The 10992-nt window shown below is 40.9% G+C and overlaps 2 non-coding genes across 2 annotated transcripts; both read right to left on the bottom strand.

Annotated features, from left to right (window-relative positions):
- Positions 1-9836: 9836 nt before the first annotated feature.
- TRNAE-CUC lies at positions 9837-9908 on the bottom strand. The gene has a single exon. It is a non-coding gene; the product is annotated as a tRNA-Glu (tRNA).
- Positions 9909-10164: 256 nt separating this feature from the next.
- Positions 10165-10271, bottom strand: TRNAL-CAA. Its single transcript has 2 exons — positions 10234-10271; positions 10165-10210 (listed from the first exon to the last, which is right to left on the bottom strand). It is a non-coding gene; the product is annotated as a tRNA-Leu (tRNA).
- Between the last annotated feature and the right edge of the window lie 721 nt (positions 10272-10992).

Genomic DNA, 10992 nt, shown 5'->3' on the forward strand with positions numbered 1-10992 from the left:
GCCTACATTTCTTCTATTTCTTTTTTTAATGTCTCATTCTTTCTTTAGTTCGTTGATTGCTTGTCTCATATCTTTTTTTTTGTTCTTTTTCATTTCTTTCATTCATTTCCTTGTTTGCATTCTTCAACTCCTTGATGGATTGCCTCATTTCATTTTTTTCCTTCTCATTTTCTTTTTGTTTGTTTATAATGGTGATTCTGAATTCACTATTTGGTAGACTGAGCAGTTCTTCTATTTCTTTGGTGGTTTTTGCTGACTGATCTTTTTGTGGTGAATTTCCCCCCTGTGGACTTGCTTGAATATTTGTTTGTCTTCTTTTCCCTGTCATGTATTTTCTAATACTTTCTATTTGTTGAGAGATGGTGTTGCTATTATTGACCGACATTCTTTCTGTATGTTATTTCTGGGATGGCAGGGGGACTTCCAGACACTTCAGTTGTGGAGTGTATTTTGAACCTTGTTTTGTTTCAATATCTCCTGTTTTTTCCAGCCCTTACTGTGTGGAATTATGTGTGTCATCTTACCAGTGATACTCAGGGGTCTCTTGTGGTTTTCAGTTTCTTCTGGTAACTCATTGAGTCCTTGTCTCTGGAAGGTGCCTGTTGATCTTTTTAGCCTTCTGATATCCTGGGTTCCCTCTGTGTTTGGATGCAGCCCCAGAGGGTGGGTTTCATTAGAAGTGTTGCAGCTGGGCCTTTGGTTGAGCCAGTCACTGGTTCTGTTCACTTTTTGAGTACTGTGAGCCTTGCATGGAAGTGCCTTACTGGTTCACACATCTTCCAGCCACTGCCATTCAGTAACACCTTGAGTCCTAATTCTGCACTTCCCCAAGTTGCAGTCTGTCAATCCTCCCTTTAGACTCCCAGGGTTCTTTGTGCCCTCTCAGAGCCTCAGAGCCTTCTCTCCCTGAGCTGTCTTTCCCTACCACTTTGGGGAGTGTTAATGGGCCTTTTTTTAATTAAGCCAAACGGTTTTTTTTTTCCCCTTTTATCTCAGGGGCTTTGTGAACTTGCAGGCCCCGCCTTAGTGACTAATGCTGTGAACAAGCTTCTGGACCTATGCTGTGAGGTGGGTGAAAGGGTTGTCCGCCTTGCAGCTACCCCAGTCACCAGATCACCAGATTTTCTTCCCCACCCCACCCCACTCCCGGCTCTATATGCCCATTTGTGCAGTCTTTTCCCCCAGCTCATTTCTACTCACCCAACCGAATGAGCAGGAATGAGCAGGAAGCCTTTTCTGTGGCACTAGAGCTTGGACACTTCCGGATCAGTTGGAGTTGTAATGTTCCTCTTATCCTGTTTGTGGCACTTCCGGGTAGGAGTTCCCTTATTGGAACTCCCCAATCGCCAGTTCTCCCTCAGTTATCTTCCCTCCAGTGAGCCCAGGATGTTGTCCTTTGCATTGAAATTCCTAGCATGTAAGTATATAGTCCATTTTTATATAATCCCGTGCAAGCTTGGATGTAGTTGTCTCAGTGTCTTTACTCTGCCACCATCTTGCGCATTCCCCTACTTCTGCTATTAATTTTATTATTTCTTTCTAGTGGCTTTTTTATTTGTTTATAAAAAATTCCTCAAATTGAGAGAGAAGATTTTAGCTCCTTATTTCTTGATGTGGGCCTGTATTGCTGTGTATTTTCCTCTTACTATTGTTTTCACTGCATCCTATGAGTTTTGGATGGCCTTGTGCTTTACCTTATAGGCTTCAACCTATTTCTTAATTTTTATTGATTTTTAATTGATTTCTTTCAGTAATGTATTGTTCAGTACACATGTGTTAAAGGGTTTTCTTGCTTCATTTTGATAGTTAAATTCTAATTTGATGCTTTTATGATCTGAGAAGATGCTAGGTATGATTTCAATCTTTGTGAATTTGTTGATATTTGTGCTAGAATATGGTCTCTACTAGAGAATGTCCCATGAGCACTTGAAAAAAAAAATGTGTATTTTCCTTTTGGAGGGGGTGCAATATCCTGTAAATATCTATGAAGTCCATAAAATCTTACACTCTGCTTAAGGCTATTATATTCCTGATTATTTTGTAATTGACCTGTCCTTTCGTGAGAGTGAGGTATTGAAGTCTACTACCACAATGTGTTTTTCCAATGTTTCTTTTAAGAATTGATTATAGTGGGCCCTCCCTGGTGGCGCAGTGGGTTAAAGCACTGCACTAAGAAGCAAAAGCCACTTCCGCATGAGTTTGATTCCTGCCTGCCCTGAATGTGACCACATGGCATGGCAGACCTCTCCTGACCCACCCACTGCTCCCCTCAGCAGTGTACTTCGTTGATCTACCTGTTCTGCTCCCTACTCTGTCTCTGGTGAGGCCTCTTGCCACCCCTGAGAGACTGGCCTGTACCCCAGTTATTTATGCACAAATAAATAAATCTTAAAAAAAAAAAAGAATTGATTATAGCATAGTTGTCTAATTTATTCTGGTGCTCCTTACTTTGAAGAGTGGTATCTAGTCACTCTTGCTCATATTCTGGCACAAGTTTGGAATCTCACCCATTTGAGTAGACACCTATGCAATCTCACAGCAGGTCATGAGGTAAGTTGCTAATGGGGTCTTATGGGAATTGTGAGAGCTCTCCCATATGCCCTCATGTTAGGCCAGGTTCTCACCATTATGAGAAGGTGCTTGCATTGTCTTGGTGAAGGTTGTTAGACTCTGACTACTCGAAATTCCTTACTTTAGAAACAATATAAACTCCAAAACCAGAAAATATAGAGGAGGAGGAAGTTGGTAAGGACCTTAAGATGAACATGCTTTTAATTTAAGACAGGTTGCAATAATAGAAATACTCACATACACACCCCATGTGGGAACCTAACAACAGTACCTAGAAGAAGCAAAGAAAACAATAAAAATAGATCTAGACACTATATAAAAGGAGACATTATATAAAAGTTAGCTTTCTAAAAACAAGAGCATAGCACAAGAGAAGAAAAGAGAACAGAAACAAACTACAAAATAATAAGAACACAAATAGCAAAATGTCTATATGTGTGTGTGTGTGTGTGTGTGTGTGTGTGTATAAAATGTTCCTAAACATCAATTGCCTGAACTCATCAATCAAAAATATTACTATATGGATCAGAAACAAAAAACAAATTTCTGTTGTTACCAGGAATCACAGATTGGATAAACATAGACTCAAAGTAAAAGAAGTCAATAATACAAGAAAATCTATCCCTTCCCCCCAAAAAGCAGGAGTTGTTATACTTTTATCAGATAAAATAGGCTTTCAACTAAAGAATGGTAACAGATACAGATAGAGATTTCATAATGATTAAGGGAACAGTAGATAAGAAAGACCAAACTCTCACCAAATATACTCAAAATATCAAAGATATCAAAATATATAAATAAAAATAACTATTAATAAACCTAAAGAGAGACACTGACAGTAACATAAGAGTATTAGTGTACTTTAACAGCATATAAAAAAACCTTAAATGAGGAATTAGCCTATCTGTGACTGATACCAAAAACAGACAAGGACATCACACACACAAAAAGAATACTACAAACCAAATCCCTGATGAATACAGATGCAAAAAATATTCCATAAAATCCCAGTAAGCTGAAATCCATGATACATTAAAGTGATTGTGCATGATAGCCATGTGGGATTTACTCCAGAGAAACAAGGATGGTTTGACATCCACAAATCAATCAATGTAATTCACTAATTCAAGAAAAGGAATGATTAATATGATGTGATCATATCAACAGATACAGAAAAATCATTTGCTTAGATTCAGCATCCATTTATGGTAAAACCTCATGAAAACCTTGGATAGAAGGAATATTCCTCAACATAAGATTGTCATATTTGAAAAACCCACTGTTAACATCACACTCAATAGTAGAAATTTTAAAGCTTTTTCCTCTAAGATGAGGTAAAAGACAAGGAAGCCCAACCTTGCCACCTCTATTCATAGTATTGGTATCCCTAGCTACAAATATTGGGCAAGAGAAGGAAGAAAGCAACCCACTGGAAAAGAAAAAGTGAGCAGTTCTCCTCCCACCCACTAGAGACAATTCAGCTGTCTCTTTTTCTCCTTTCCTTATAAGCCTGTTCTTTTAAAATGAAAAAAAAAAATGTAGACGATGATAATATACATAGAATATGAATTTTATTAGAAAATTACTTATTAGGAACTATTTAAAGCGGTAGGCTACAAATTTATTTACAAAAGTCAGTTGCATCTCTATATGCAAACAACAAACTAAAAGAGAAAGAAATCAAGAAAACAGTCCCATTTTTACTATGGGACTGTCATCAAATGGAATTAAATGCCTGGGAATAAATTTAATGCAGGAAGTTAAACAATGTTTTGTGAAAACAGAACATTGAAGACAAAAGGGGATGGAAATATATCTCCTGCTTAGAGATTGTAAGAATTAACATGTTTAAATCATCATCTTACCCAAAGGAATATATAGATTCAATGCAACCTCTGTCAATATTTCAAGGGCATTCTTCAAAGAAATTGAACAAATGTTACTGAAATATCAAAGTGATCTTGACAAAAATAACAGGTATTACACTCCTAGACTTTATACTACAAGCTAATAGTGATAAAAAAAAAACTATACGGTATTTGAAGAAAAATAGACATGCAGACAAGTAGACTAGAGACCCAAGAAATAAAAGAGCCCGTACACATATGGACCTTACATGACAAAGAAGACAAGAATATGCATTGGAGAATGGAAAGTCTCTTCAAAAATGGCGCTGGGAAACCTGGATAGTCACATGTGAATAAAATAATTCAACCACTCATTCCATATATTAAAAATAACTTAAAATCATTAAAGTCTTGGAAGAAAGACCTGAAATCATAAAACACATAGAAGAAACAGACAAAACATCTTATAACATTGGCTTTAGTGATGTTTTTGTCAATATCTACTAATGATCACATATTCTACCCTGTGACCTGTAAATGTCAGTTCTTGGCATATATCCACAAATGAGCTGACTATGTCCACCAACAACAGGAATGTTCAAGATTACCCCAAATTTGGAACTCCATGGATAAACAATATATACATACATGTATATTAATATTCATATAATACTACCCAGCAGAAAAAAAAAATTAAAGAAAAAAAACGAAAACACTGATATACATCATAAAATGGATGGATATCTCAATGTTAAGCAAAAATCCCCTTCCTGACACTAGACTCTATAGCTGTCATCTGTGGCCTTGTCCTCCCTCTAGATTGCATGGATGCCCAGGACTCAGAGGTGTGGGTACAATACACAAATAGGTATAGAGCTCTCTGAAGACCTCGGGAGGGCTGGAGGGGTGGCAGGCCACATGCATGTAGAGCTCAGTGGCCATCTCTGAGCTCTTCTGTGTGAGCATCTCCCCAGAAGCCACCTGATGTGGATGAGTCCCTGGCAGAAGTGGAGAGGGCTTTGTACACAGTGTGGAAAGTATTGGACGGACATGGTGCCTGCTTGAAGGTGGGCTCTGGGGAATGAGTGCCACTCCAGCTTGTGACTGTTGATCACAGAGAAGTCTAGGAAATACAATGGTTCTTGGTATGTAATGGTAGTTTTCCATGAGCTGAATAGCCTGGATCCCCCTTTGCTTGAAGCAGGTCTGCTGGTGCCAAAGATAGTTTTCTCTTTTCGCCCCTAGCTTGCTATGCTCTTATACCTACATGAACTAGTCTTAGCTGCATTCTGTTTTTATAGCTTGTATTACTTTTATGGGTTATAGTTATAGTTTTCTACACTCTTTGCAAAGGAAAGCTTACAGAAGAATGGCACATAGATTGTATGATGAGAAAAATTCTGATGGGTTGAATTATAGGGTAAATGAAGAGAATCAGGCTTTTTTTGCCCTCTCACTAGTCACCACTAGGTAGTACAGCTACCACCTGTGGTCAGCTACCACCTGTGGTCTTGTACTCCACCTAGGTTCTGCAGAAACTGCAGGCTGGGGGGTGGGGTATGCAGGCATGCCTCTGATTATGGACACCTATGCCCAGAGAACAGAAAATGTGTACATATGTAAGTGCAGACTCCTGTGTCTATGTCTAGAGGTGAGAGATAAAAGGGGCCCTTCAGCTCTGGTGTTCAGGACTACTCTGAGGCAAGACAAGACCACACAAGGAGGAGAGAGGGAGAAAGGGTGTTTACCTCCTGCTCCCACCCCCACCCAGTCCTCCCTGCTTGCCTCCTTGCATGCTAGCCTCCTTGCCTGGTGTTCTGTGTACCTGGTTCCCTGGTCCAACATTAAAGGCCTGTAAAAATCTACTGAAGGCTCCAAAATTCTCTTTTCATCTGTGAGAATTTGCAATAAACATACCTGGCCTGGGATGGTTGCACACTACCATTGGTATGTCTTTATTAAAGACCCTCCCTGGTGGTGCAACGGGTTAAAATACAGCACTGCAAGCTGGCTGCAGCTGCTTCAGTGTGAGTTCAATCCCCTGCCAGTAGGTGACCCACATGGTGCAGCAGACCTCTCCTGTCTCAATCACTACTCCGCTCAGCAGTGCACTTGATCTATCTGCCTGTTCTGCTCCCCACTCTGTTTCTGGTGACTCCTCTCACTGCCCCTGCACCTCTGGCCTGTACCTCAGTTATGTGTGCATAAATAATTAAATCTTTTTAAAAATGTATCTTTTTAGTATGCTAAAAAACTTTTGATTGGGTTGTTCTCTTGATTTCTAAGAGCTCTTTGTAAAATCCGGATATGCATATGATATGCATATATTTCCCATGTATGTAGGGGTCTTTTGTTTTCATGATAATTCCTTTCATGAGGCAGTTGTTAATTTGATGAAATCCCATCTGCTTAGGTTTGTGTGTTTCTCTTGGGGTTGGAGCTGGGAAGTTCAGAGGACAAAAATAGGTAAGGAAGGGGAATCAAGAGAGTTACCACAGGAACTTTGTCATGGGCCCATGTAACCAAGAATTCTGGGAGTGCAGAAACAGTGTGGTAGGATGTTTCCTGTACAGAAGGTTAACTGAAGTTTAATGTCCAAGCATTAGACCAACTTTCCAGCCACCAAAACAGGTTAAAAAAAGGAATCCAAAATACTTCTTTGAGGACAGACTTCTCTCCCTGCTCCTCTTAATGGAGTATTTCAATAAATCCATCTTTTCTGTTCTCCATTCTCTCTAGTGAATTCTTTCACCCCTCTATGTCTGGTCCCACTCCTATATTAGTTGGTCACAGTGAGGAGGTGGGAAAATGGCATGAACTAACCAGTTGCAAACAAGAATAGTAACAGAAAGATTAAGTAGAAATCCCAAAAGAAATGGGGGAATAGGGAGGAAGAGGATTATCCAAACTCTAAGTGAGTCTCAGAATTAGCATGGAAATCGATAAATGCAGATGGTTGGGGCCTATCCTGAGTCCTTGATTCAATATATATGGACTGGGACGTAGAACATGCATTCCTGACATGTTTCCAGGACAGTGCTGTTTTCTCTCTTGGAACCCCACCTTCAGAACCTCTGGCCAAGACACAGTCACATCACAAGTCTACAGGTCCTCTTCTCCTTGAGCCTTATCAGCTCTTCTATTCCACAGATAGGGGGTGGGAAAGGGGCTACAGGGGAGTACTTGCTAACTTTCAGCCTAGAAAGATGTCTCTGGGTCACTAACCTGGCTGCTGAACATAAGATCTGGGACTGCAAAGACAAAATAAACCGGAATTTACTTCCACTTTTCCTTAGTGTTCTGTAACCCACTTCCTGCAAAACTGGCTGCAGAAAACAAGAGAGCAATAAACATTGTGAGTCTTCAAGTAATGGACTGGTGGATTGTTATGTGAGCATCCAGGCTTCTTATTTCCCTAGCAGCATCTTCTCCATCCCTTCCATAACTATTACTCAAGGTAAAGTCATTAAAAATCAAGCCAAGGAATTTTTGAAAAGGGAGAATAGAAGGCAGGATAAATCTTAAGACAGGTGAGCAGGAACTCTTCATGGTGCTAATGTCCTGGTTCACCCTCTGCTGGGCTGTCTCCAAAGCCATCATGGAAGGGCATGGGGGAGGGGGGGCTGGTAAGAACCCCGATTCTTTGTCAGTTCTGTGTGGATGTGATCCTCGAAAAACTGGGATGCATGGAGAGTGTGACTGAAGGTTATTTATGATCTCATGGTTCAAGCCATGGATTCCACAAGGAGCTGATAAGGCCGTACCCACCCATAGTTGATACATTTTTCTGATTTGTAGCTTCTTTATTTTTCTACCTCTTTTGCTGTCCTTTTGCCAAAAGCTTATCTCTGAGCACACAGGACAAAAGCAGGCTCTTTAGATGGTGCAACCTCTGTCCAGACAAGCAGCCCACCTCTGCATGGTCTTGTACAACTGCACACTTCCTTTTCCCTCTTTTGCTGACTTAAATTAAAGAACTGTCTAGTTCTTCCTCATCCTTTTGATGTGATTTTCATGAGATGTGGGGTTTGATGTGCGGGGTCTTTGGGTTACCTCTGAGAAAAGGTTTTAGCAAAGCTCCTCTTTCTCTTTCAACGGCTCAAGGAGACAAGACGTTTGCCCAGACACAGCAGGTGAGGAGTACATTTTTTAAAGGCAGATTTATGAGTAAAAGAAGAAAGAACAATAGTAGTACCTGTGTACTCACAGGCTGGCAGAAGAGCTGCATTTTGCCTGAGCAGAAATTATACTGATACACAATTATTCTTTTTGGGGATGATTTATTCATTTGTGGGTTAACTGTTGTTAATTACTTCTAGGATGTGATTGTGTTGAGTTATACAAACCAGTGATTCTCTCTATATATATGCACATCCCCCCCTCTGGTCTGTGCCAGTGGATACTTTCTATGGTAGCCATAGGACTCACTGTTAAGAGTTGGTTCCAAGGATGTTTCTTTTCTATATCTGGTTTGAAAACAATGTTAATTATTTCTACTCCCACCTTCAGTTTCTGGTCTTGTGATGCCCTCCTTCAAAACTTTCTATCCTCAGTTTTCATCATTTTGACTTACTAAAGCTTAGAGAGGATAAGTCACCAGCCTTCAGCTAGAAAGCCTCAGTTAGAACTTAAATACTGCTCAATCTGATCACCAAATATGAGAGCAGTGTGCTCCACACTAAACTGCATTGTGATAAACCAACTTCTAGGAAACAGCACAATGCAGCAAACTTGTTGTACAAGGCTTGGGAACATCTGGGAGGCCAGGTTATGATTGAGGTGGAGGTGTAGAGTATCCTAACACAGTGCTAGCCTGGAATACCCAGGAAAAACACCATTAAATTAGTGAAAGAGGCTCGAAAATTGAACTTAAATGTGATTTAAATATTTTAACAAGTGTAATTTTTTTCATAGACATCATAATAGAAAACGAGCAATGAAAGTCACTGGGGAAGTTCTCTCTCCCACGCGCCCTCTCTCTTTCTTCCCCACCCTCCCTCCTATAGCGAAAGAGGGGAAATGTGGTATTAAAGGGAACACTTGCGTTCCATGTTTCATTATTTTAAATTTTTCAACTTGTTTTCAAAATAAAGCCAATGTTGGGGGCGTGGAGGTGTTGGGGAGAGTTGAAAAATACCTGATTTATTTCGGTTGCAACAATTGTCCAAGCTATGGTGAGGCTCTAAGACTTTCCTTAAGTCACCCCTAGGTGGCCTTCTATACATTGGAGAGATGGAGAAGTAGAGTAGAGAAGCGTCATGTAATACCACAGCCCAGATCCTTTGGTGTCCAATAGAACTTCACGACCTGCTGGTATACATTAGTCGCAAAAATGCTCACTTGAGATAACTTCTCTCCTAACGACAACATTTTCAAATATTGGGTTTTAAACCTCAAATTAGAAGGCAAAACGTTAACTTCCCTGACCGGGAATCGAACCCGGGCCGCGGCGGTGAGAGCGCCGAATCCTAACCACTAGACCACCAGGGAAGAGATAGAAGAGATCGTACAAATATAGACTAAGTATATCTCACGTGGTATGTCCTCAAATTTAATTGGATGACTTTTAAACCTCTAAAAAGGTTTTCCTTCTGTTTAGCCGCTCTTTCCCTACTGTGGTTACAGAAAAGGAACAATAAAGGGTGGCAGGGAATTACAGAGTGTGAATGTGGCCGCTTTTTTTCTGGAAATAGAACGAAATGGGGACAGCGGGAGTCTGAAATGTTAGAAGGTAAAAAAAGGACCGTGTCAGAAGTGGGATTCGAACCCACGCCTCCATCTGGAGACCAGAACACCCGCAGGTAAGGTTTTTCTCCTTGAGTCTGGCGCCTTAGACCACTCGGCCATCCTGACACTCGGAAACTAACTCTTCAGAACAGACTCTGCTGCCTTTCAACGCACGCTGCACCGCCTGCCAGGCACCTAGGCGCAGAATCCTGGCACTGCCATGAGGGTCCTGAGCTCTTTCCCCGAATCGGTGTGGACACCTTGACTGCGGAATTGCGGTTGGTTTCTGAAAGCAGAAGAGATCTTGCTAGAGAAGCGGTTGGCACGCATCGCCAAAGCAGACCGCTGGGGCTGGAAAGGTGACAAAGAGGCGAAGGGAAACCGGAGCGCTGGTGACACCTCACCAGTCACGTCAAGCCGGCACGGGAAGCTGCCACAGGCTGATTGACTACGTGAAAAACTGCTTGCCATAGAGAAAGTAGCAGGATTGCTGTTGTTACTGTCGTAGTCATGTTATTAGGTCTTTCTGCATGGAACCTATCTTCCAAGGGCCATGCAGAGGCCTGGACCAACACACACACAACAGATAGAGGTCATGGGACTAGTGTTAAAGAAAAAAAAAAAATTCTGAAAAATGGAGTCTCGGGTGAGGGGGAGAAACATTAGATTCAATTAATAAAAGTAACAAAAGTGAGAATTTATAGGCAATGTGTGGGGTAAGTGGTCAGCTGGTGGGAAAATTAGTAAGAGAAAACATTATTACTGATAAGGGGGGTGAAGATTCTATTCAAAGGAACTAAAAGGATTCTTGCTGAAAGCTACCTTGATAAGCTCTCAAGTGGGGTGA

Source organism: Condylura cristata, unplaced genomic scaffold (genome assembly GCF_000260355.1).
Source record: "Condylura cristata isolate star-nosed mole 26May11 unplaced genomic scaffold, ConCri1.0 scaffold00071, whole genome shotgun sequence".
Lineage (NCBI taxonomy): Eukaryota > Metazoa > Chordata > Mammalia > Eulipotyphla > Talpidae > Condylura > Condylura cristata.